We start from the raw sequence: 26,067 nt of genomic DNA, 5'->3' as shown, positions 1-26,067 counted from the left end.
GCATTGCCACTGTGATGGTTAATTTGATGTGTCAGTTTGACAGTGCCACAGAGGCCCAGATATTTTATGAAACATTATTTCTAGGTATGCTTGTGATGATGTTCCTGGGTAAAATTCACATTGGAATTGGTTGATTGAGTAAAGTAATTTGGCCTTCTCCATGTAGGTGGGCATCATCCAGTCTTTTCAAAGCCTAGATAGAACAAAAAGTGGAGGAAGGAAGAATTTGTTCTCTGACTGATGGTTTGAGCGGGGACATACATCTACTGTCCCTAGATTGAGACTTACACCATTAACTCTCTTGGTTCTCTGTAATCTGAATCTGACAGGCTTAAATCCTGAAGGCCATTGTTCTTTCTTCTTGTATCTCTAACCATTAAATGAACCACTCCTACTAAATGTACATGCCACTTTACCATCATACTTGAAAACTGAATCCACAAATTATTCTAATTGAGAAATGACATGAAAGAATTCAAGACATTCTATCCCCATTGGGTCAATTTGTGGAAAATAGAAGATTCAACCTCATATGGAGAAAAGATACATATGAGTTAGTCTGTAAGCAACTTCGGCCTTCTATGAAGAATAAAATGTGTGCAAATACAAACATAATCTTGCAGGGAGTTAAATATCCTGAGACCATGTAAGTGCCCAAGGATGAGCAAGCAAATCCAGGATAGACTGCATATTATTAAAGAATCTGTTATACAGCATGCAAACATGGTTCTAGAAGCAGCTACCTGTGTAACTAATTCTGGGGTATAGGAAGCCCAGGTACCACAAGGGTAGTAAGATAATTTTTTGTTTCATCCCAATGAAAGCAGCTGGATGTAACCCATTTTTGCTGCAGCCGATTGCAAAATCAGCCTTATTGCTCCTGTCTCTCTGGGTTCTATGAATATGGGTTCTGGATGTAGTGTGTGTGTGTGTGTGTGTGTGTTTTCTTTTTTTCTGTTGTTGCTGTTGTTGTTCTCTTTGCCATTACAGCATTATTGTCTTTTGTAACAAAACTTTTAATTTAATTTTTCAGAGCGTTAAGCACCTTCTTACCCTCACCAAAATTATCTAATAGAGCAGGGTCTAAGCATTGTGTTTGACCATGATTGATTGCTTTAAGCACTAAGCTGTAGTTGGTTTCCATGGAGCAAATAATAGCACCACAGTTGCTGGATTAACGTTTATTGGAGAAAATTGATGTGCTCAAGGACAGCAGCAGGAATGAAGTCTTGCTGTTGCCATTCACATTCTGAGGCAGGTCGCAGCAACCTGATAGGGTGAGGTGTTAGATTTTGGGATAGTGACTTCACCTCTGGACTTTGAGGCTTTTAAGGATCATGATTAGGGAAGTATTTGCTATTCTCCTGAAGTGATCAGGGACAGGTTCCCAGCTTTATGGTTGCAGCCATATGACATGACAAACTAGTGACAGAATCCCCCACATTAGCCTTCATAGTTGGGGAAGAACACACCTCTTTCCTGGCATGTTCTGGGTGAGTAGTTTGGTAGACAGAGCAGCGGACTCTTCAAAGATGTCTAACTCCTACTTCCTGGAACCTGGGAATAGGTCATGTTACATGGCAAGTGAGAATTAAGGTGCTAGATAAAATTATGTTTGCTAATCAGCTGACCTTAACATTAAGAGATTATCTTGGATTATTTGGGTGACCCAGTGTGATCACAAGGGTCATTAAATGTGGAAGAGGAAAGCAAGAGTTTATGTCAGAGTAATGTGATGTGAGAAAGACTTGCCTGGTTATTGCTTTAAGGATGGAAGGGGGCCACAAGCCAAGGAAGGCGGGCAGCCTCTAGAAGCTGGAAAAGGCAAGAGACAGATTCTCCACTAGAGGCTCCAGAAGGAGCACAGCCCTGTTGACCCATTTTAGAATTCTGACTTTCAGACTGTAAGAAAATAAATTTGTCTTGTTCTAAGCCATAAAATTTGTGGTAATTTGTTTTACAGTAGCAATAGGATACTGAGTCCAAATCTTGACAGTATTGGACAGTATTGATTGCCTCAAGTGACTGAGTTGTAATCTGTTTTCGTAGAGCCTTGCAGATGCCAGCTTCTTCCTCCTGCAGGTAGCCATTCTTGGACAAGTTGATATAGTTTAGATGCTTGTCCCCTCCAAATCTCATGTTGGAATGTAATCCCCAATGTTAGAAGTGTATGTATCATGGGGGCAGATCCCTCATGAATTGCTTAGTACCATCCCCTTGGTGATGAGTGAGTTCTTACTCTGGTAGTTTATGTGAGATCTGGTTGTTTGAAAGAGTGTTGCACCTCCCCGCCCCCACCTCTTGCTCACTGTCTTGCCATGTGACATTGCTCTCCCTACACTTTCTGCCATGATTATAAGCTCCCTGAGGCCCTCACCAGGAGCAGATGCTGGAGCCACGCTTGTACAGCCTGCAGAACCTTGAATCAATTAAACATTTTTTATAAAAATAAATTACTCAGCTTCAGGTATTTCTTTATAGCAACACAAAAATTTTTGATAAAATTGGTACCAAACAGTGCGGCATTGCTCTAAAGATACCTGAGGATGTGGAAGCACCTTTGGAACTGGATAACAGGCAGAAGATTGAGGAAGACAGATTCAGGCAGATTCAGAAGATAGAAAGATGAGGGAAAGTTTGGAACTTCTTAGAGACTGATTAAATGGTTGTGACCAAAATGCTGATGGATATATGGACAGTGAAGTCTAGGCAGACAAAGTCTCAGATGGAAATGAGGACGTTATTGGGAACTGGAGTAAAGATTACCCATGTTATGCCCTGGCAAAGAGCTCGGTCACATTTTGTCCATGTCCTAGGGATCTGTGGAAGGTTGAACTTAAGAGTGATTACTTAGGGTATCTGATGGAAGAAATTTCTAAGCAGCAAAGCATTCAGGAATAAGGTGGTGCCAGGCATGGTCGTTCATGCCTGTAATCCCAGCATTTGGGAGGCTAAGGTGGGCAGATCCCTTGAGGTCAGGAGTTTGAGATCAGTCTGGCCAACATGGAAAAACCCCTATCTCTACTAAAAATACAAAAATTAGCTGGGTGTGGTGGTGCATGCCTTTAGTCCAGCTACTTGGGAGGCTGAGGCAGGTGAATTGCTTGAACCTAGGAGGCAGAGGTTGTAGTGAGTCGAGATCGTGCCACTGCACTCCAGCCTGGGTAACAAAGAAAGACTCCATCCTAAAAAACAAAATAAAAACAATCAAACAAAAAAACAATGGAGTGGCTGCTTCTAACAGCAATTAGATAAGGAAAAAAATAAATGACTTAAAGTTAAAATTTATATTTAAAAGGGAAGCAGAGCATAAAAATTTAGAAAGTTTGCAGCCTAGCCATGTGGCAGAGGAGGAAAAAAGTATTTTCAGGGGAGGGATCCTGTAGAGCAACCACTTGCTAGAGAGACTTGCATGACTAAAGCCAAGTGCCAATATCCAAAACAATTGGAAAAGGCTTTGAAGCCATTTCAGAAGTCTTCAGGACAGCCCCTCCCATCGCAGACCCAGAGTTTTAGGAGGAAAGAATGGTTTCAGGGGCCAGGCCCAAGGTATAGGTGCCCTGCTCAGCCTCAGGATGCTACTCTCTGCCTTCAGGCAACTCTGGCTCCAGGCTCAGCTCAAAGGGCCACAGGTACAGCTCAGAATGCTGCTTTGGAGAGTGCAGGCCATAAGCCTTGATGGCTTCAATGTGGTGTTAAATATACAGGTTCACAGAATGCAAGAGTGAAGGAGGCTTGGCAACTTTCACCTAGATTTCAGAGGATGTATGGGAAAGGCTAGGTGCCCAGGCAGAAGCCTGCTACAGGGGTGAAGCCCCCTCAGGGAACCTCTACTAGGTCAGTGCCAAAGGAAATGTGAGATTGGAGCCTGCACATGGAGTCCCCATTGGGGCACTGCCTGGTGGATCTGTGGGAACAGGGCTGCAACCCTCCAGACCTGAGATTGGTAGAGCCACCAGCAGCTTGTATCTTGAGCCTGAAAAAGCTGCAGGCACTCAGCTCCAACCCGTGAGAGTAGCCATGGGTGCTGGACCCTACAAAACCACAGGGTTGGAGCTGTCCAAGACCTTGGGAGTTTACCCCTTGCACCAAATATGCCCTGGCTGTGTAACATGAAGTCAAAGGAGATTATTTTGGAGATTTAAGATTTAATGACTACCTTGCTGGGTTTAGGACTTGTGTGGGGCCTGTTGTCCTTTTCTTTTGGCCTATTTCTTCATTTTGAAATGGGAATATTTACTCAATGCCTGTACCATCATTGTATCTTGGAAGTAAATAACTTGTATTTGACTTCACAGGCTCATAGGTGGAAGGAACTCATCTCTAGATGAGAATTTGGACTTGGGATTTTTGATTGAGTTGATGCTGGAATAAGTTAAGACTTTGGGGGAACTATTGAGAAAGGATGATTATGTTTTGCAATGTGAGAAGGACGTGACATTTGGGGGCTCAGGGGTACAATGATACAGTTTGGATGTTTGTCCTTTCCAAATCTCATGTTGAAATGTAATCCCCAATGTTGGAGGTGGGGCCTAATGAGAGGTGTTTGGATCATGGGGGCAGATCCCTCATGAATGGCTTAGTATCATCCCCTTGGTGATGAGTGAGTTCTTGCTCTGGCAGTTCATAAGAGACCTGGTTGTTTAAAAGAGTGTGGCACCTCCCCCACACCCGACTCCCTCTCTTGCCATGTGACATTGCCTGCCCTCCCTTCACCTTCTGCCATGATTGGGAGCTTCCTTAGGCCCTCACCAGAAGCAGATGCTGAAGAGTTGCTTGTATAGTCTGCAGCACCATGATCCAATTAAATCTCTTTTTAAAAATAAATGATGTCACCTCAGGTATTTCTTTATAGTGATGCAAAAATGGACTGATGCATTAATCCTTATTAACTCACCTCTCATGAACATTTCTAACTCAGATTTAGAACCACATGATATTAGCTTTATTTTTCTTTTTAAAATCAATTTCTTTTTTATTTAAAAATATTTAATTGACAAAGATTGTATATATTCAAGGTGTACCATGTAATGATTTGTGTGTATATTGTGTAATGATTATCACAATAAAATTAATTAACACACCCATCACCACCCATGCTGTACATTAGATCCCCAGAACTTGTTTATTTTATAACTGAATATTTGCACCCTTTGAACAACATCTCCTCATTTTCCCTACCGCCACCAGACGCTGGCAACTATTATTCTGCTCTCCATTTCTATAAGTTTAACTTTTTTAGATTCCACCTACAAATGAGATCATATAGTATTTGATACTAAACCAGCACGTCTCCTCTCTGATGCCAAATATCCTGGCCCTCAACAGCATCGATATAACTAATTGTTTGCTTCATTCAAACCACACACACACGCACACACACACCAGAATGTATAGCACCAATGTTATTGCTGTACTATTATTACTGAAAACAGCTTAATACTTTATAATTGTTTTTAGTTCTCTTTGTCCTTAGAGTATAGTTCACAGGGATGTGCAGTTCAATTACTTTGTCTTAAAGTTACTTGAAATTATTTCTTCCTGTTTGCTGCTACTTTGATGCAAAATTAATTTACTTGTTTAATTTACTTTTGATTTTTAGGTATTGAGTTATTTCTGTTTTATATTTTTGTAATTCATTTGTCTGGTTTCAAAGTCAAATTTATTAAATAAGGTATTTTTACCTTCTTTTCCTGTCTTCTCCTTTTTCTTCTTTGTTTTCCTTAAAATATTTTTATACTATATCCCTCAATTAAAAAATATGTGCATATATGTATGTGTGCATATAAATATGTATATATCTATGTCTCTATATATCTGCTTCTTTCTCTTAGATAAATGGCAGTGTGCTGTCCACACTTTTCTCCATCTTTGTTTCTTACTTTACAGTATATCTTGGATATCATCCCCTAGCAGAAGATAGAGATAGTCATAATTTCTCAATAAAGTTGCATACTCTTCCATCATAGACCCCAAATTGATGGACATTTGTGTGGTTTTAAAATTTTTTATCATTACAAGTAGTGCTATAATGACTACTTTTGTTTATTAGGTTGGCACAAAAGTAACTGTGGTTTCTCCCATTACTTTCAATGTGCCAACTTTTTGTGCCAACCTAATATGTCTTTTGTATTTTTACCAATTGTATCAGTCAGGGTTCCTCCCAAGAAGGAGAAGCAGCAGGCTATTTATTGTAAGGAGTGGGTTTGTGTGATTGTTAGGGATGGCTAGACAGGTCTGAAACATGTAGGGCTGGCCGTGGGAAAGGGTAGGCTAGAACTCCCAGGCATAAGCTGAAGCTGTAGTCTACAGGTAGAATTTCTTCTTCTTCAGAGAAACTTCAGTTCTGCTTTTAGGGCCTTTGAACTGAATAAATCAGACCCACCCAGATTATCTAGGATTATCTTTATTACTAAAAGTAAGCTGATGATAGACTTATCATACTACAAAGTATATTCACAGCAACACCAAGATTAGCATTTGATTGAATAACTGGGAACTATAGCCTAGCCAAGTTGATACATAAAACTGACTATCACACTGATATATTTTTTGGATAGATATTTAGATGTGGAATTGCTGGGTCAAAGGATAAATGCACATATAACTTTTCATGGGATTACCAAATTCCTTTCCAGAAGGATTGTATCAGTTTGCATTCCAACTATCAATGTATGAGAATGGCTGTTTCCCCACAACCTCAAAAAGAAAATATATTTAGAATTTTTTTCAACTGGTTGAGTAAGATGTTACCTCAATGTGGTCTTATTTTGCATATCTTTAATTATGTGTCAAGCTGGATTTTGTTGCTGGTTGGATTATTTTCAGTCTAACACTTCTTCTTTCTGCCATGACTGTACAGTGCCCTAGAGTGGGTATAGCATATTTTCCTGCCCCAGTGTCTTCCTTTGCACAATGGAATGTTAATAGATGAAGGCATTTAAAGTACAAGTCATGTGCTTGCATGATTTGACTTGGCCTCTTTTGCTTCTGTGGTTGGCCATGAGAAGAGCATGCAATGAGTAGTCTCTGATCCAAAGTGAACATGGAGCTACATGAACTAGAGCTGAACCTAACCTTTAGCGTGTAGCCTGGGGCTTAGAGCCCAAAACCCAGAGTCAGGGAACTCTGAGGTGTTGAACTTAATTTGGTCATAGGGTGGCCAAACATATTACAGTTTATTTGTAGCCAACCTGCAGACCTACAAGTATGAAACATATGGTTATTATTTTAAAGAACTGGGGTTATTTGTTACACAGAACTATTGCAGCCATGACTGATTAGTATGCTTTTATTTGTTTAAGTCTGCTTTTGAGTCTCTGAGGAGTGTATTACTTTATAAGATTTATAGTATCATATACAATATTTAAAGAATTCTCTTACATATTTGTTTTCATAGCCTTAAAATTTTTTTAAATGTGTGTTCATTCATTCTTTCATTTAACAAATATCTATAGAGTACTCATATGTGCCAGACAATTTTCTTGGTGCTAGGAATACATTGGCAAACAAAGCAAAATCTCTGCACTCATAGAGCTTAAATTCTAGTGATATTTTCATTCATTGGACTTGCTTGAAGTTTGTGTGTTTCACTGGTCTTTTCTAAATAAATAGTTCTTGGATTTATTTACTAAGATTCATTCTCTCTTCCATATTTCATTACTTCCCTTTTTTAGCTTTATGCTTTGCTTCCTTCTATTTTATTTTAGTTTATTTTATTGTCTTTTTTCTAATTTCTTGAGTTTCTAATTTCTTTCTCTATTTCTTATAAATAAACTTAAAGCTAAAATACTTCTTTGAGTACTATTTTGTCTCAATTTCATTAGTTTTTATGTGTGTTGTCCTGGTGTTATTAATTTCTAATTAGCTCATAATTAAAGCTTACATTTTTTCTTATTCAAGCACTTAAAAATAACTTCTAATACTTCTAAGTGGCTTTTTGTGCATGGTTTGTTTTATAACAATCTGTTCTTGCGTTTTTAGGTGTAATTTTTTTCTCAAATCTCTCTGGGATAAAGAACTTCCAGTTATGGAGCTGTGAAGAGTTTGGGCACTGGAAATCAACTAAAGGCAAACAAATTGAGAAACACTTAAAAAACTGCTAGAACTTCAAAGAGAACAGTAGGAGTGTGTTTTTTTAAATTTTATTATTATTATTATTATTTTGAGTGGTACCATGCCTACTCCCTCTTCCCCAAGTTAGTTGGCAAGAATAAGAGTTTTACCAGCATTAGAATGATGTTGAAAACAAACAGCTTGCTGCCAGAGGGAGTGAATTTAATTTGGTCATAAGGTGAAAGTGATACAGGATTTTCTGGCTGGTGACACCTCTGCCCAGGCCTTTCCTGGGCCTGGGTTTGCCTCAGGAGACACCCCGTCTACTCAGACCACTGGACCACACCTGGCTTGCACTCTGGTGCAGATCCCATGGCTGCCGTGACTGTACCCTCAGCCCCTGGTGGGAGGGTGTGTGTGAGTGAGTCAGTGTGGGATCCAGCTGGCCATTCCAAGTACCAGCACAGGAGCAGACTCTGTGTGGGGCTTTTATATTTTCCTCCTACTCTTTATCCTCACAGTCATTGTCTTGGCTTTCATAATTGTTTATTCATCCCATTTCAAAACCTCTTGGTTTCTCCAGTTTTATCTTTCCATGGTCTATTCACCATGAAGATGAGCTTTTAAATGTGTTCATTTAATTATATCATTTCCTATTAAAATCTTCTGATGACTTTCAAAATCCTGATCTGACATACAAGGCTTTTGATGATTTGGCCATTTCCTTGTATGTCCTTATAATGCATCCATATTCTTAATATGTCTGTGTTGAACTACTTGCTCTTCATTCATTTAAACTATGTATCTCTATCTTGATCACAAGGCATTGGTGATAGGCCCTCAGAAAGAAAGATTTATAAGACATGATTTCTGTCCTCATTGAATTCCTAGTTCAATATCAGAGACAGTAATTTTAAAATTATATTTGTTATAATTGATTATAAGAAGAATACAAAAAATTGGAAAAAAATCTAACCCAAATTGGAAGGTGGAATTGTAAGACACAACCTCTGGCGGAGAGAATAGGTGATAGTATATGAGATATCTGAAAGGATAAATAGGAATTTTTCAGGTAACCAAGGAAAGGTAATAGTTTTTGTCAGTTGGAGGGAAACATATATGCAAAGGGAGTGAATGCCTTGCTAGGGAAAAATGGTTGAGTGTGGCCGAGGTACTGGGTATGAGTTGGACAGTAATAAGACTACAATTAATGGGAGAGGCTGGATTAAAAACTGGTGTATGAGGTTAAGAGGTTTGAATTTTATGTTCAAGGCCGTGGAGAGTTATTGAAAGATATAGCATATGAGTGGCATAATCACATTTGTATTTTAGGAAAATAATTCTATTAGAAATCTAATTAATGTATTTAGTGGAGCAAGAATGGAAACAGTGAAGACTGACAATGATCCAACTGGTCAGTTACAAGAACCTGAATAAAGGTAGTGCCGGAGAGTTACAACAGGTATAAATTTAGAAGGTAGAAACTGTAGTAATTGACAACTGACAGTATGGGTCAGGGAGAAGGATGAAATAAGAATGATTCTTAGGTTTCTGGTTTGGGAGAAGGCAAAAATACAATCTATGAAGGAAGTATTGGGAGGAAATTATGCAGTTAGTTTTGATCACATTCATTTAGTTTTGAATCTAAGATGCTTATCACATATCCAAGTGGAGATATAAGACCCTAGTTGGCTTAAATGATCTAGAGCTCAGAGCATTTATTTTAGTTTTTGGTATATATTTTGGAGCTCACTGGCATATAGGCATTACTTGATGCCATAGAGATTATGTAATATCTGCTAGGATAAGTATTAGTGTGAGAAGAGAGGCTTGTGCAAAAGTCTGAGAACTCCAAACCTTTTTTTTTTTCTTTTTTTGAGACTTGCTCTGTCACCCCGGCTGGAGTGCAGTGGCATGATCTTGGCTCAGTGCAGCTTCCGCCTCCTGGGTTTAAGCAATTCTCCTGCCTCAGCCTCCTGAGTGGCTGGGATTACAGGCGTGTGCCACCAGCTAATCTGTGTACTTTTAGTAGAGATAGAGTTCCCTGTGTCAGGCTGGTCTTGAACTTCTGGGCTTAAGTGATCCACCTGCCTTGGCCTCCCAAAGTGCTGGGATTACAGGTGTGAGCCACCAAGCCTGGCAGAGAACCCCAGTACTTAAGAGACAACTGAAGAGGAAAAAGTGGAAGAGCAAGAAAGTTAGGAGGAAAATCGCAAGGGAGTCAAATCTTTTTTTTTTTCTTTAATTGTATGCCAAGCATTTCACATTTTATTCTTGTAATACTCATGTGGATACTGGAGACAGGCTAGGAGTAGTAGGTGTGGAATAATGAGACAGTGAAACTTTTCTGGAAAACATTTTGGCAATATGGGTTAAGAGCCCTCAAAATGTTCATATTCTTTGGCCAAGGAGTTGTACTTCAAGGTGACTATCCCATGGAAAGGGTCACAAATGCAGTTGGTGCTTTTGTTCATATCTTTAATGGTTGTATTATATACTTTAGTATATAATGTAGCAACATTTATGTAATCACCCTTCACTTATTGGGAGTCAAGCCTCAAAAGCCAACTGAGGAGGAAATTTTGTGATGCCAGGAGATGTTCTGCAAAGTCAAGTGCAGCAGGGAAGTTAAGTAACATAAACATTTTAAAATTTTCTTTGAATCCGGCAACAAAATGGTCTTTGGCCAGGCGTGGTGGCTCATGCCTGTAATCCTAGCATTTTGGGAGGCCAAGGTGGGCAGATCACCTGAAGTCAGGAGTTCAAGACCAGTTTGGCCAACATGGTGAAACCCCATCTCCACTAAAAATACAAAAAATTAGCTGGACGTGGTGACACATGCCTGTAGTCCCAGCTCCTTGGGAGGCTGAGACACGAGAATCGCTTGAACCCAGGAGAGAGAGGTTGCAATGAGGTGAGGTCATGCCTCTGCACTCCAGCCTGGGCAACAGAGTGAGAATCCGTCTCAAAAAAAAAAACAAAAAACAAACAAAAAAAAACTTTGATGACCTTGACAAAAGTAATGTTGAGAGTCGAGAAAGATGGAAGTAGAATTGTTTTACAGCAGTGTTTTGAAGTGGTTAGAAATTGGAGACTTAAGAGTGTTGACCACTTTTGCAAGTAGGAAGTAGTTTGACATTAAAGAGAATGATGTAGGATAGTAGCTACGAGAGACAAGAAGGTCAAAAGAGAAGGAATTTAAAAAGAAAAACTGGTAAGAATATTGGTATGTCGGAGGAAAAAACCTGGAAAAAGAGAAAAAGGTAGAGATACAGTCAAGAAAGATAATTTAGCAATATCTCTAATGATGTGGGAGGAGAATTAGATTCACATTTCAGAAAAAAAGATTTAATTAACTTTTTTCAGGCAAAAAATAACTAAAGAATAAGAAGGCCTGTTGATGGACACTTAGGTTGTTTCCAAATCTTGGCTATTGTGAATAGTGCTGCAATAAATGTGGGAATGCAGATATCTCTTTAATATACTGATTTATTTTCTTTTGGGTATACACCTAGTAGTGGTTTTGCTGGATCACATGGTAGCTCAATTTTTAGTTTTTTCAGGAAACTCCAAACTGTTCTCCATAGTGTTTGTACTAATTTACATTGTCACCAATCATGTATGAGGCTTCCCTTTTCTCCGCATCCTTGCCAACATTTGTTATTGCCTGTCTTTGGATAAAATCATTTTAACTGGGGTGAGATGATATCTCATTGTAGTTTTGATTTGCATTTCTCTGGTGATCAATGATGTTGAGCACCTTTTTATATACCTGGTTGCAAATTGTATGTCTTCTTTCAAAAATGTGTATTCGAATCTTTTGCCCATTTTAAAATTGGATTATTAGATTTTTCCTACAGAGTTGTGTGAGCTCTTTATATATACTGGTTATTAATCCTTGTCAGATGGATAGTTTGAAAATATTTTCTCCTATTCTGTGGGTTGCCTCTTTACTTTGTTAAATTTGTTACTTGCTGTGCAGAAGCTTTCTAACTTAATGTGATCATATGTGTCCATTTTTGCTTTGCTTTCCTGTGCTTGTGGGGTATTACCCAAGAAATTTTTGCCCAGACCAGTGTCCTGGAGAGTTTTCCCAATGTTTTCTTTTAGTGGTTTCATATTTTGAGGTCTTAGATTTAAGTCTTTAATCGATTTTGATTTGATTTTTGTATATCGTGAGAGATAGGGGTCTAATTTAATTCTTCTGCATATGGATATTCAGTTTTCCCAGAACCGTTTGTTGAGGAGATGAGATGGTCCTTTCTCCAGTGGTATGTTCTTGTGTCTGTTTTCATGCCAGTACCTGTTTTCTGCTGTTTTGGTTACTATAGCTCTGTAGTACAATTTGAAGTGAGGTAATGTGAGTCCTCCTTTTTTTTTTTTTTCTCAGGATAGCTTTGGCTATTCTGGGTCTTTTGTGGCTCCATATAAATTTTGATAGGGATTGCACTGAATCTGTAGATTGCTTTGAGTAGTAGCATGAACATTTTAACAATATTGATTCCTTCAATACATGAACATGGGATATTTTTCCTTTTATTTTTGGTATTCTCTCTAATTTCTTGCATCAGTGTTTTATGGTTTTCATTGTTGAGATTTTTCACTTCTTTGGTTAATTTCTAGGTATTGAATTTTATTCATAGCTATGGTAAATGGTATTACTTTCTTGATTTTTTTTTTCAGAATGTTTTTCGGATGGCTGTTGGCATATAGAAATACTGCTGATTTATGTATGCTGATTTTGTATCCTTCAACTTTACTGAATTTATCAGTTTTCATTGTTTTCTTGTGGAGTCTTTAAGTTTTTCCAAATATAAGATCACATCATCAGTAAACCATGATAATTTGGCTTCTTCCTTTCCAATTTGGATACCTTTATTTCTTTCTCTTGTCTGATTACTCCAGCTAGGACTTCCAGTACTATGTTGAATAATGGTGGTGAAAGTGGGCATCTTTGTTATGTTCTAAATCTGAGAGGAAAGACTTGTAATTTTTCCCCATTTAGTATGATACTAACTGTGAGTCTGTTGTATCTGGCTTTTATTATGCTGAGGTACATTCCTTCTTTACCAAGATTTTTTGTTGTTGCTGTTTTGTTTTTTGACAGAGTCTTGCTCTTTTGCCCAGGCTGGAGTGCAGTGGTGTGATCTCAGCTCACTGCAACCTCCACCTCCCAGGTTCAAGCAATTCTCTGCCTCAGCCTCCCGAGTAGCTGGGATTACAGGCGCCTGCCACCATGCCTGGCTAATTTTTATATTTTTAGTAGAGACGGAGTTTCACCATCTTGGCCAGGCTGGTCTTGAACTTCTGACCTCGTGATCCACCCACCTCAGTCTCCCAAAGTGCTGGGACTACAGGAGTGAGCCATCATGCCCAGGGTTTTTGTTTTTTTTTGTTTTCTTGTTTTTTTAAATCATGAAGAGATGTTTAATTTTATCAAATGTTTTTTCAGCATCAATTGAAATGGTCATATGGGTTTTGTCCTTTATTCTGTTGATATGATGTATCACGTTGTTTGATTTGCATATGTTGAACCATCCTTTTATTCCAGGGATAAATCCCACTTGGTCATGATGAATGACCTTTTTAATGTGTTGTTGAATTTGGTTTGCTGATATTTTGTTGAGGAGTTTTGCATCTATGTTCATCTGCGATATTAGCCTGTAGTTTTCTTTTTCTGATGTGCTTTTCTCTGGCTTTGGTATCAGTGTAATACTGGTGTCATATTAGGTTGGTGCAAAGGCAATTGCGGTTTTTGCCATTGTGGGTTTTGCCATTACTTTCAATGGCAAAAATCGCAATTGCATTTGTACCAGCCTAATAGAATGAGTTTGGAAATATTCTCCCCTCCTCTATTTTTTGGAATAGTTTGAGTAGGATTGGTATTAGTTTTTCTTTAAAAATTTGGTAGAATTCAACAGGGAAGCCACTGGGTCCAGGGCTTTTCTTTGCTGGGAGGCTTTTTATTGTGGCTCAATCTTGTTTCTCATTTTTGGTCTATTCAGGTATTGGATTTCTTCATGGCTCAATTTTGATTGGTTGTATGTGTCTAGGAATTTATCCATTTCTTCTAGGTTTTCCAATTTATTGACATATAGTTTCTCATAGTAGCCTCTGATGATCCATTGAATTTCTGTGACATCAGTTGTAATGTCTCTTTTTTCATCTCTGATTTTATTTATTTGGATTTTTTTCTCTTCTTTTTTTAGTCTGGCTAAAGGTTTTTCAATTTTATTTATCTTTTCAAGAAAACAAACTTTTCATTTCATTGATCTTTTATATTGTTTTCTTCATTTCAATTTCATTTATATCTTCTCTGGTCTTCATTATTTTTCTTCTTCTACTAATTTTGGGTATGATTTACTCCTGATTTTTTAAGTTCTTAGAGACGCGTTTTTGGGTAGTTTTTATACCTTTTTGATGTAGGCACTTATAGCTATAAACTTTCCTCTTGTGACTGCTTTTACTGGATCCCATAGGTTTTGGTGTGTTGTGTTTCCATTATCATTTATTTCAAGAAATTTTTAAATTGTCTTCTTAATTTCTTCATTAGCCCACTGCCATTCAGGAGCATATTGTTTAATTTTCATGTGTTTTTGTAGTTTCCAAAATTCCTTTTGTTATTGATTTCTAGTTTTATTCCATTGTGGTCAGATAAAATATTTTATGTAATTTCTTTTTTTAAAAAATATATTTAAAGACTTGTTTTGTGTCCTAACATAGTCCATACTTGAGAATGATCCATGTCCTGTGGAGAAGAATATGCATTCTGCAGCTGTTGAATGAAATGTTCTGTAAATATCAATTAGGTCCATTTGGTCTATAGTGCAGATTAAGTCTGATATTTCTTTCTTGATTTTCTGTCTGGATGATCTGTCCAATGCTGAAAGTGAGATGTTGAAGTATCTAGCTATTATTGTATAGGGCTCTATCTCTCTCGAAGTCTAATAATATTTGCTTTATACATTTGGGTGTTCCAGTATTGGGTGCATGTATGCTTAGAATTGTTACATCCTCTTGCTGATTGACCCCTTTATCATGTTATAAGGACCTTCTTCTTCTCTTTTTATAGCTTTTGTCCTTAAATCTATTTTGTATATTTTAAGTATAGCTACTCTTGCACTGTTTTGGTTTTCATTTGCATGGAATATTTTTTTCCATATCTTTATTTTCAGTCTATGCCTGTCTTTATAGGTGAAGTGTGTTTCTTGAAGGCAACAGATTGTTGGATCTTGTTTTTTCATCCATTCAGCCACTCTGTGTCTTTTGCTTAGAGAGTTTAGTCCATTTAGGCTCAATGTTATTATTGATAAGTAAGGACTTATTTCTACCATTTTGTTATTTGTTTTCTGGTTGTTTGGATGTCTTCCCTTGCTTCTTTTCTTCCTTATAATGAAGGTGATTTTTTTCTGGAGATATGTTTTAATTTATTGCTTTATATTTTTTGCATACCTGTTGTATGTTTTTTGATTCTGAGGTTATCATGAGGCTTGCAAATAAAATTTTATTACCTATTTGACAACTGAACACTGATTCCATAAACAAACTAAAAAACAAGCAAAGCTAATAACAACTGCACACTTTAAATTTGTCTTCCACTTTTTAACTTTTTGTTGTTTTTATATATATCTACATAGTACCGTCTATGTTTTGAAAAGTTATAGGTGTTATTTTTGATTGGCTTACTTTTTAGTTTTCCTACTCAAGATATGAGTAGTTTACACATCACAATTACAGTGTTATTATATTTTGCATTTTTTCTGTGTACTTACTATTACCCATGAGATTTGTATCTTTAGATGATTTCTTATTGCTCATTAATGTTCTTTTCCTTTAGCTCGAATAACTCTCTTTAGCATTTCTTGTAGGACAGGTCTGGTGTTGATAAATTCCCTCCACTTTTGTTTGTCTTGAAAAGTCTTCATTTCTCCTTCATGTTTGAAGGCTATTTCCTCCAGATATACTATTCTAGGATAAAAGTTTTTTTCCTTCAGCACTTTAGATATGTCGTACAGCTCTTTCCTGGGCTATACAGCTTCCCCTGAATAGTTTGCTCTCATATGTATTGGAGCTCCATTGTGTGTTGTTTCTTTTCTCCTGCTGTTTTTAAAATTCTTTATCCTTAACCTTTAGTGGTTTGATTATTAAATGTCTTTAGGTGGTCCTATTTGGGTTAAATCTGCTTGGTGTTCTATACTTTCTTATACTTGAATACTGATATTTTCCTCTAGGTTTGTGAAGTTCTCTGTTATCATTTTGAATAAACTTTCTACCCCTATTTCTCCCCCTCTCCTTCCCCTTTAAGGCCAATAACTCTTAGATTTTCCCCTTTGAGGCTATTTTCTAGATCTTTTTGGCATGCTTTCTTCCTTTAAATTCATTTTTCTTTTGTCTCCTCTGTGTATTTTCAAATAGCCTGTCTTCAAGCTCACTAATTCTTTCTTCTGCTTGATCAGTTCTTCTGGTAAGGGACTCTGATGCATTCTTCAGTGGCATTTTTCAACTCCAGAATTTTTGTTTGATTCTTTTTAATTGTTTCAGTCTTTTTGTTAAGTTTATTTGATAGGATTATAAATTCCTTCTCTGTGTTATCTTGAATTTTGTTGAGTTTCCTCAAAACAGCTATTTTAAATTCTCTGTCTGAAAGATCATATATCTTTGTTTCTTCAGAATTGTTCTCTGGTGCCTTATTTAGTTAATTTGGTGAGGTTATATTTTCCTGGATAGTCTTAATGTTTGTGGGTGTTCATCAGTGTCTGGGCATTGAAGAGTTAGGTATTTATTGTAATCTTCACAGTCTGAGCTTGTTTGTACCCATCTTTCTTAGGAAGGCTTTCCAGGTATTCTAAGGGACTTAGGTGTTGTAATCTGAGTTTTGGTCATGACAGTTGTGTCTGCCTTAGGAGATGCCTCAAGCCTAGTAACACTGTGGCTCTTGCAGACTTGTAGAGGTACCACCTTGGTGGTGGTCTTGGATAAGATCTGAAAGAATTCTCTGGATTTTCAGGCAGAGATTCTTGTTCTCTTTCTTTACTTTCTCCCAAATAAATGGAATCTCTTTCCCTATGCTGAACTGCCTGGAGTTGGGGGAGGGATTATGCAAGCACTCCTGTGGCCACCACCACTGGGACTGTGCTGGGTCTGACCTGAAGTCAGCATGGTACTGGGTCTTGCCCAATGCCCGTGGTGACCACTGCCTGGCTACTGCCTATATTTGCTCAAAGTCCTAGGGCTCTACAATCAGCAGGTAGCAAAGCAAGCCAGACTTGTGTTCTTCCCTTTAGGGTGGTGAGTTCCCCAAGTGCCAGTGGGTCCAGAGATGCTTCCAGGAGACAGGGCCTGGAAAACCTTAAGAATCTCCCCAGTGCTCTATTCTTCTGTGGCTGAGCTGGCCTCCAAGCCACAGGATGAAGTCCTTCTCACTATTCCCTTCCCTTTCCACAAGCAGAGGAGTTTTCCTTGTGTCCACCACCACCCAAGGCTCAGGGGGAGTACTGCCTGGCTACTGCCAGTGTTCACTCAAGGCTGAAGGGCTCTTCAGTCAGCTTGAGGTGAGTGCTGCCTGGCCTGAGACTCTCCCTTCATGGCAGTGGGTTTCTCTCTGGCCCAGGGCAGATTCAGAAATGCTGTCCAAGAGCCAAGGCCTGGAATTAGGGACCCTAAGGGCCCGCTTGGTGTTTTACTCCACTGTGGTTGAGCTGGTACCTAAGCTGCAAGACAAAGTCCCTTTTATTCTTCTCTCTCCGTTTCTCAAGAAGAAGGAGGCTTTCCCCATATCTCCCACAACTCGGAATGTGCTGGATCATACGGGAATCCAGCATGTCTCTGAGTCTCACTCAAAGCCTATGGTGAGTGCTATCTGGGTACCACTGCTGACTATTCAGGGCCCAAAGGTTTTTTTAGTCAGCTGTGGATAATTCTTGCCAGGACTGGATCCTTCCCTTCAAAAGAGCAGGTTCCCTTCTGCGCCAGAGTGTGCCTAGAAATGTTGTACAGAAGCTAGGTTCTGGAACGGAGGCCTCACGACTCTGCCCAGTGCCCTATCCTACTGTGGTGGAGCTGGTATCCAAGTTGCAAGACAAAGTTCTTTTTACTCTTCCCTCTCCTCTCATTAAGCAGAAAGAAGTCTCTCCTGGAGCTGCAAGCTGCACTGCCGGGGGTTGGGGAGGGGTGATGCAAGCATTCCTTTGGCCACCCCGGCTGGTGTCTCACAAGGTTGCATGCCACCAACATCTGCTGGCTTTGAATCCAACACAGCACCAGGACTTGCCCAGGAATTGCAGTCCCTGTTGCCTTTCAAGTTTATTTAGGACTTCAGAGTACTTTAACCCACAATGGTGAGGCTTGCTGGAACTCAGTTTCCAACCACTGGGTTGGGCAATTCCCCTCTGGCTAGGGCTGGTCTAACTTATCCCTCTATGGGTGCTGACTGAGTTCTGCCCACTATTACTTTCTGCTGTGACAGGCAGCACTGAGTTCCAATGTAAAATTCCACAGTCACTGTGCTCCCCCTCCCCCAAGCACACAGATTCTTTCTCCACCACATGGCTGCTGCTGGGGGATGGGGCAGGCGTGGTGTGGGCAATTCAAGACTGTCTTTTCTATCCTCTTCGGCACCTCTTTCAGTGATATGAAATTAAAACCAGGTACTGTGATCACTCACCTGATTTTTGGTTCTTATGAAGGTGCTTCTTTTGTGTTGATAATTGTTCTATTTGGTGTTCCTGCAGGGAGAATGATTGGTGAAGGCTTCTATTTGGTCAACTTGCTCTGTCTTTATAGCCAATTTATATTGATAAGAGGTAAAATTCATATTTTGCCATCCTTTAAAAACCTATCTATACCACTTTGTGTATGTGTGTGTATTTAGTGAGTTATTGCTGCTATGTTTTGAAGCATATTCCAGACTATTCTTTTACTAATAAACACTTAATAATATCATTATTACTATTAATTTTTATATACTATAAACAGAATATGTTCACATAATATTAAAACATGATCACATATTGGAACACAAACTCTGCATGTTACATAAAAAGCACAAGATTTACAGGACAAAAACTCTGAACAGTGTAGGAAAGATAGAAATTAACAATGTAAGTTTGATTTAAAAACCAATCACTCGGAAATTAAAAAATCAATTATACTAAGTAACTTTAACATGTACACAAAGAACAAAATCGCGATTATGGAATATTTTGAATAGTATGACAACCAGAATAGTAAGATTGTAACTTGTAACTCAAGAGTATAATTTAGAATTTTAAATATGTTTTTTATTAAATAAAAAATAAATATGAAACAGGCTGAAGGTTAATATAAGTAGTTAAAAGAAGGCAATATAAGTAATCTAAGAATACCAGTTGGATAGAGCAAATAAAGACAATTCAGAAATTATAGGTTTAAAAACAAATTCTAGTGTATACATCCAAAATACAGCTTATTGAAAAAAAATTGCCAGACAAACCTCAAATAACAACAAAAAGAATAGCAATGAAGAGAGATACAAATTATAAGTGGGAATGGTCGTAACCACTAATACATGAAAATTCATGATTTCAGAGATAATAATTCTTCCCCAAGTCACTTATAAATATAATGCATCTCAATTAAAGTTGTAAAATTTTGTTGGGGAGCAGATTTGACAAAAATGATTCTGAAGTCATTTATAAAAGTGATGTTTTATAAAGATAAAAACAAGTAAAATAAACATTTGATTAAACATGCTGGTATGTAAAAAATTATTTTACAAAGGAAGGAAATGATAAACACAAAATATGAGACAGTGGTTACTTCTAGGTGTGTGTGTGTGAGGAGAGACAGGAGAATAAAAGTGGGGAGGATATGTAAATTTGTGTTGATATTTTCAGTCTTGGGTGGGTGGTATATTAATGGGTATTTGTTCAATATCATTATTTTTAAATTATTTTAAAATAAATACTATAAAGTATATATTTAAGGTGTACACCATATTTTGATATACATATATGTATTAAAATGATTACTATAGTCAAACAAATTTACATATCCATCACCTTCCATAGTTACTTTTTAAATAGTTTTAATTTTATTTATTCATTAACGCTAAATAAATAAGGTAAAATAGTTCTATTCCAATAATTATTGACTGAGGATTATGATTAATTCAATTATATGTACCTAAATTCCATTATAAAAATTTAATAAGTGAGAATAGCTAATATAAATTTAAATAGAAGAGGAATATGTGTGTTTGTGTGTATGGAATGAAGGGTGTTTAGAAATAAGACTTACGTTTCTTGGTGTTAAAATATATTTCAAAGTAATAGTAATAAAACAATGTATTTCTGATCTAGTAATATGCAGTCAGCCTAAAAAAAACAGAGCAGGAGGTACAGAAATAGATGTGTGTGTGTGGTTGTGTTTATTTATTATGATAAATGATATACTGAACAGAATTTAGCACAGTCAATCTGGCCCATCTGGTTCTCAATAAATATTTTTATTATCTTCACTGTTATTAAGTTGTTATTTTAAATTATCATAAGATAGAATAAATGATTTAAAAATTATCTTGAGACAGTTTCTAAGTATTTTCAAAAAGATTGAGTTCCATCCTTGATTTCCAATTTTTTACCAGTTTCTCTCTAGATACCATTTGCGGTATTCCTGAGTCAGAAGAGAGGAAAGGTGATACTGCCACCCCCTGTATGTATTTCCTTTTAGATGTGGGATGTGGTAGGCAGCATGTTCCCTCCCCAGACTTCTCTCCGAGAGCTGTCTATGCCCTAATCCCTGCAACCTGTGAATATGTTATGTTAGATGGCAAAGGGGACTTTGCAGATGTAATTAAAGTTACTGACCATACAATGAGGAGATTATTCTGGATTATCCAAGTAGGCCCAGTCTACTTACATAAAGCCTTCAAAGCAGAGAGCTTTCTCCAACTGGAGGCAGAAGAGATGCAGCAGCAGCAGCAGCGAGAACAATTCAAAGTACAGGGACTCAATGGGAAGTTTCTGGTTTGATGTTGGAGGGAGCAGCATGATGAGGAATTTGCACAGCCTTAAGAGGCTGAGGGAGGCTTCTGGCTAACAGCTAGCCAGGAAATATGATCCTTAGCCTTGCAGTCATGAAAACTGAATTCTTCCAACAACTTGAATGAGTTATCCCTCAGAGCCTTCAGATAAGAGTCCAGTTTGCCAGCAATTTGATTTCAGTCTGTGAAACCTGGACCAGAGGAACCAGCTGAATTCACCAGACTTCTGACCAACAGAACTATGAGATAATACATTGAAGTTGTTTAAAGGAGCTCAATTTGCAGTAATTTGTTATGGCAACAATAGAAAACTGACACATGGAGGTATTGATATAGTCATGATTTTGATGACTAACTAGTTTGTGATCTGGATATGAAGTGTCACCATGCTACAGTGCCTGAGTCTGCTTCAGATTCTTCTTCTTCTTGGCCATCTTTATTGGGAAAATAAGTATGTGAAATAAGTATAGTCTATGCCCTTTTTGAGTACCACTGATTAATTAATTTTGTTATTTTCAAGTGTATGTGCTTTAATTCACATGGCATTAAAAGAATTGGTAGTATAGTTTCACTCAGCCAGATGAATCCAGAAATCTCTTGCTCATTGAATCTTCAGAAATGAGAGTGAGAGCATTCCATGAATCTAGAATCAAAACACATTAGTACAAATAAAGATCACTAAAAATAAATATGTATGTGTGTGATGATTATTTTTATGTGTCAACTTGACTAGACCACGGTGTGCCCAGATATTTGGTTAAACATTATTTCTGTGTGTGTCTATGAGGGTGTCTCTAGAAGAGATTAGCATTTGAATAGGTAGACTGAGTAAAGAAGATTGCTTTCTCCAATATGGGTGGACTGATTCAATCTGTTGAGGGCCTGAATAGAACAAAAAGTGGAGGAAGGGAAGATTCATCCCTTTCCTGCCTGCCTGTTTGTGTTGGGACATCTGTCTTCTCACGCTTGAACTGGGACTTACGTCTTTGGTGCTCCTGGTTCCCAGGCTTTTGTACTTGAACTTTAACTTACACTGTTGTCTCTCTGGTTTTCAGACTTTTGAACTTTGATGAAAACTTACACCATTGGTGCTCCCTGTTCTCAAGCCTTCAGACTTAGACTGGAACGACACCACTGGTTTTCCTGAGTGTCTATCTGATAGATGGCAAATTGTGGGACTTCTCAGCTTCCATAATCATGTAAACCAATTCGTGATATTTTATCTGTCTCCATCCATCCATCCATCCATCCATCCATCCATCCATCCATTCTATTGGTTCTGTTTCTTTGGAGGACCTTGACTGACATAGTGTGTGTATATATTTATATGCACATGCATATATGACATAATGTATAGTTTACCTATGTTTTAAGCTAAAAACATAGGTCAGAAAATATTTGTAATCTTTTTGCTGGGAAAAAAGGTATAAGAGCCAGTATAACTTAACTTTTAAGGAGAATATACATGGTAGCCCAAAACACTCATTTTTGTGATGAAAATGAAAATTGGAATACAAGAATAAATTTTTTGAAAAGACCTAGATTTTATTGTTTTGGCCTTTCAATTTTTTCATGCCACAAAAATTTGTCAGAACACTCATCTTGTATCAGACAAAGCACTAGAATTGAGAAGTTAATGTTGAGTAAGGTAGACATTATTCCTGCCTTTTGGGTGCATTTGTGACAGCCCAGCAGAGCAGGCTTGGTCCAGTTAAACCAGCAAGAGTGGGTTTGTATTGATATGAATACAAAATGGTCTTGATGCTTCTCTGTACTGTTGGGCTGTACCAGCATTCCCGCTTTAGGGTTTACTGGCAAATCCCAGTTGTGAAACAAATGCCCTAAAGTGGAGTATACAAGCATCGATAGGAATATGCAATAGGGGATTGATATGATTTTGATCTGTGTCACCAGCCAAATCTCATGTCGAATTGTAATCTCCAATGTTGGAGGTGGGCCTAGTGGGAGGTGATTGGTTCATGGGGGTGGTTTCTAATGGTTTAACACCATCCCCCAGGTGTGTTTTCGTGTTAGTGGGTGAGTTCTCATGAGAGTTGATTGTTTAAAAGTGTATAACACCTCCTCCCTCTCTCTGTTTCTCTTGCTCTGGCCATGTGAAGATGCCTGCTCTGGGTTTGCCTTCTGCCATGAGTAAAAGCTCCCTGAGGTCTCCTCAGCCATGCTTCCTGTACAGCCTGTGGAACCAGGAGCCTATTAGATTTCTTTTCTTTATAAATTATCCGGTCTCAGGTATTTCTTTATAGCAGTGTGAGAACGGACTAATACAGGGACTGAACTCAATCAGTAGCCAAATGCAGGTTTCTTTGAGGAAAGCTGTAAAATAAATGATACTTAGGAGCTAACCAGGAGACAAGGGAGGCAGTAGTAGGTTTGAAGACCTAGGAGACATGAAGAGCATGGTGCAGTGGGGTGACTGACGTTTTGTATGGTGGGAGAAACGGAGTGGAATGAGATTGCATTAATTGCTGGATGAAAGGTCAGCAGCTTTAAGGTATAACCATTTTCTCAGTCTTGACTAACTGCCATTATAACTTGGGGGATTGGGAAATAAGCCTGATTTTTATTCATTATTTTAAAATTAATATTTAAATATTACATTTTTTCTTATTAATTATTGTTCATACTTCACTAGACATGGTTTGTCGACATTCATTAGAATGGGATAGTTCAGGGCAGATGGCTGCTAAGATGAGTCTCTAGATCACTTGTCATCATTATGTTGTGTGGCTGATAAAGACTTTATCTTTAATGCATCCCAAAATGTAGTTGCTGACTTCCTTGTATTTCTTTATTCACTCATTTTTTCATTATTTCCATGTTTATCAGATGCCCTGTTTGTCCCTCTCTGTTTGTTCTCAGTTCCTGAGCACTTATCTATGCTTTCTACTGCTGCCAACTGAAATTGCCACACACTTAGTAGCTTAAAACAACACGAATTTATTATTATTTTGCACTTCTGTAGGTCAGAAGGCCGATACAGGTCTCATTGAATAAAATCAGGGTGTTGACAGGCTGCATATTTTTCTTGAGGTTCTAGGAGATAAACCATTTCCTTGACTTTTCCAGCTTCTAGAGGCTGCGCACATGCTTTGGCTCATGATCCCCTTCCTCATCTTCAAGGCCAACAACATAGAATCTCCCTGGCCCTGGTCCCTTTTCACTTCTCTTTCTTGGGCTCCCTTCTTCTGTTTCCCTCTTCCACTTTTAAGAACCCTTGTGATGACACTGGGCCCACCCAGATAATCCAGGAAATCTCCCTATAAAAAGGCCAGCTGAATAGCAACCTTAATTCCACCTGCAACCCTAATTCCCTTCGTTACGTAGCATAACATATTGACAGGTTCTCAGGACGTCTTTAGCAGGGGCCTTTATTCTGCCAATCACATGATCTCTATGAATCTGCTTCTTGTTTTTTTTTAATTGGGTGACATTAAATTCTGATTTCTTTATTTCTTTTTTTTTTCTCTAGGGAGTCGTCTCTCAAGAGGACTTGATCTCTTGCCTGTGAACTGCCCCACATGTTTCTTCTGCACATCCTGACTCCCAGGCCTGCACAGGGGACTTCTGCACAGTCCTGACTCCCAGGCCTGATATTTTCTGGTCTGTCTTCGCCATGGTCTGTTATCAACTGCAGTTTTGAATTCTGGTTTCTCTTATTCTTTGTCTCTAGGCAAGTCAACAGGTTAGCTTCTTCCTCATGTTGAGAATTATGTGGTTAAAATGTAGAGAGTTAATCATAGTGAGTGATTGTACTAAGCCCTTCTATGGTTTCCAGTAGCGAGAAAGAATAGATGTTGCTCTTCTGCTTGTTGTTATGCAGTAATAGCCACTGTTCTTACAATTTCAATGTTAGCTCACTCAGTGCTTTGTTTTTCAATGAACTGTACCACAGTTAGATGAATTTAGAGATGGGTAATGAGTAAAGAGTTATAGAGCAGGGAGTGTGAGAAGCTGTGCTCGTTATTACTTTAAATTTTTACAAAGTGTGCAAAGTAACTAGAATCAAGGAGGCCATTTGTGTTTGCAAGTTTACTGTATATATATACATCTATATATATATATATATATATTTTTTTTTTTTTTTTTTTTTGAGATAGGGTCTCACTCTGTCACCCAGGCTGGAGTGCAGTGGCATGATCATGTCTCACTGCAGGCTCAAGTGATTCTCCCACCTCATCCTCCCAAGTAGCTGGGACTACAGATGTGCACCACCACGCCTGACTAATTTTTAAATTATCTGTAGAGACAAGGTCTGCCTATGTTGCCCAGGCTGGTCTTGAACTCTTGGGCTCAGCGATCCACCCGCCTTGGTCTCCCAAAGTGCTGGGATTACAGGTTTGAGCCACTGCATCAGCCTAGGGGAAATATCTTTTTTTCTTTTTTTTTTTTTTAAAGAGAAAATGCCTGTCAAATAAGCCATTGATCATGTGAAAACAGTGAAGAAACTTTTAGCTTACACTTACATACATAAAATATTAGGGAAAATGTTTCACAAAAGTTACAAAAAATTATTGAATTAATAGCTAAGGAGTTTCAGTGGCATGGGAATATTTTATTGTGCAATTTAAGTACTTTATTGAATTCCATTAGCAATCATGAATTTATAATAAATGGAAAAAATGGCCCAAAAATACACTGATGATACAACCTTTCTGAAGTGCTAAAATGAACCATTTGATTCTATTCTATTTTAATGATATAATACCCATTTTTCTTTACTGTTTAATTCAATAGTCAAAGCAATGTTCATTCCTATTAGTTACATTTTTAAACTTTAATTTTTGTTGTAGACAAAAATTAAACATCTAGAAATATGTAAATTCTCTTACTACAACAAACCAGCTTCAAGGTTCTCTAAAATATAACTATCTACCTCTAAGACTCCAAGGCCACATTTCATGGCCAGGAAGTAGAAAGGTATAAAATCTTCAATGGGCTTTCAGTTCATTTTGCCAGTTAAACAGTATTCA

The 26,067-nt window shown here is 37.9% G+C and overlaps 1 protein-coding gene across 5 annotated transcripts in view; it reads left to right on the top strand.

Annotated features, from left to right (window-relative positions):
- The first annotated feature begins 23,698 nt into the window (after nucleotides 1-23,698).
- LOC106634207 (putative uncharacterized protein encoded by LINC00158) overlaps nucleotides 23,699-26,067 on the top strand; it is a 129,463-nt gene continuing 127,094 nt past the window's right edge. For 2 of the 5 annotated variants that reach the window (XR_010111152.1, XR_010111151.1), the window contains exon 1: nucleotides 23,699-24,697. The gene's annotated coding sequence lies outside the window, so the exon portion shown is untranslated. The remainder of the gene's footprint in view (nucleotides 24,698-26,067) is intronic. The other 3 variants (XR_008622425.2, XR_008622423.2, XR_008622422.2) reach the window with 3 other exon arrangements.

The sequence above is a fragment of the Pan paniscus genome, chromosome 22 (assembly GCF_029289425.2).
Source record: "Pan paniscus chromosome 22, NHGRI_mPanPan1-v2.0_pri, whole genome shotgun sequence".
In the NCBI taxonomy this organism is placed as follows: domain Eukaryota; kingdom Metazoa; phylum Chordata; class Mammalia; order Primates; family Hominidae; genus Pan; species Pan paniscus.
Note: the sequence above shows the minus strand (reverse complement) of the source record. Positions and strands in the feature narration are given on the sequence as shown.